We start from the raw sequence: 1989 nt of genomic DNA, 5'->3' as shown, positions 1-1989 counted from the left end.
TGTACCTGCACATGATATATACCTGATGTGGTATATGTTGTTTATTTAAATTCATTTGTGCCAGGGGGTTCTGTTCATGGTAGCCAGAAGCCTCCAAAGTGATGAAACAACTCCTTTCCCCTCCTGACCACATGGATTCACTTACTGGCCCTAAAAGTTTGGGCAGCTTGGCTATCACCAAAGACTGTGAACAACAGAAGTGGGACCCAAAAAAAAGGAGGAAAGAGATAAAGCAGCATTGGGGGGAGGGGTGCGGCTATGCTCTGAGCCTCCCTCTCAAATTGAGAAAAAGGTGAGTCTTTCCAATACTGTATTCCAAGACAAGTTCCATGTAAGCCTCTAGCAGGGGACGAATCTTCAGCACAATGGACAGAGCTCTCTGAAGGAATGACTGAAGAGCTTCCAGCAGCTCTGCTGTACCCACTGAATAGCCCCGGAGTCTGTGAATCACTGTCTCCACATGATTTCTTCTCTTACTCAGAGATGCAAAGGTTGAGGCAAGACTGGTCACGATTTTGCTTGAAATGTGTCCCCAAAGTGTCTGGTAGATACATTTTGGTTTTTCTACCTTAGGCCTGAGTAAATGAGCTGTGATTCAAGACCAGAGGTAGTAGCCGCATCAGACTGTTGGTGTGAGCTAGTGATAACCCTTGCATTGTTAAAGCAGCGTTCAAAAGAAGAGGAAGGAAGAAGAGTGGGTACAGAGATCCTAGGATCCACAAAGTCTAAGATATTTTTTGTCTGTGCTTTTTGGTGGATTAACTTTGTTTGTGCTGAGTAATAGCCTAAAGTTCATCTGTCATAAGTAGCCATGAAAGATAAATAAAGCCAGGAGCCAGTGCCTCACACCTGTAATCCTAGCTACTCAGGAAGCTGAGATCTGAGGGTCGCAGAGCCAGCCTAGGCAGGAAAGTCCATGAGATTCTTATATTCCATAAACCACCAGAAAACCAGAAGTGGCGCTGTGGTTCAAGTGGTAGAGCACTTGTCGTGAGCTGAAATGCTGAGGGACAGTGTTCAGGCCCAGAGTTCAAGCCCCACAACCGGCCAAAAAAAAGAGATAAATAAAAGAGTCCTGTGTGCTGGAATGAAAGCAAAAATGTTCAGCAAAAATGGAGGAGGTCTACACACACCATGAGTGGCCTAATTACTGTTGTGTTAAAATACTGGGGGAGAAAGAATTTATTAGATTCCTGCAAATAAAATGTTGAAGTAAGCACTCAGGAATCTTAACAACGATCATCTCTGAGGTAAATGAGACGCCATGACATAGAGATTCAGAGAAAGCCTTGTTTTTTGTGCCAGTACTAGGATTTGAACTCAGGACCTTGCACTTGATCTTGGCTTTTTTGTTTTCTTCGCTCAAAGTTGGCACTCTACCAGTTGAGCCACAGGGCAACTTCATATTATGTAAACAATGCCTACTCTCTCTGTGGTGGAGGCTCTGTGACTCTGATAAAGTCACACACCTTATCTGGGCCTCATGTACTTACTTGTAAGGTAAAATGATTGCCTGGATCAGGTGTCATAAATGATTGGGCCATCAAGTATTAAAATGGCTAGACAGGTCAAGAGGTCTGGAACTAGAGAGCTCTGTGCAAGTGCAAAGCAAGGTGTATACTCATTCATATGTATACACACATATGCACACACATGCATGCATGCACACACACACACACACACACACACACACACACACACACACACACACACACACACACCAATTTCTCATAGTATACTACTGAAGACGTATAAGGATCAATATTGTCTGGAAATGTGACTTAATGGTAGGGTGCTTCCCTATCATGCATGAAGTCCTGGGTTCAATTCCTCAGTACCACATAAATAGAAAAAGCTGGAAGTGGTGCCATGGCTCAAGTGATAGCATGCTTGATCAAATGAAGCTCAGGGACAGTGTCCTAAGTTCAAGCCCCAAGACTGGCAAAAAAGACCAATGTTATCAAAAAAAACTGGTGTCCCAGAGGAGCC

The sequence above is a fragment of the Dipodomys merriami genome, unplaced genomic scaffold (assembly GCF_024711535.1).
Source record: "Dipodomys merriami isolate MVZ:Mamm:240054 unplaced genomic scaffold, mDipMer1.0.p SCAF_503, whole genome shotgun sequence".
NCBI classification, from domain to species: Eukaryota; Metazoa; Chordata; class Mammalia; order Rodentia; family Heteromyidae; genus Dipodomys; species Dipodomys merriami.
This window is presented reverse-complemented; position numbering follows the sequence as displayed.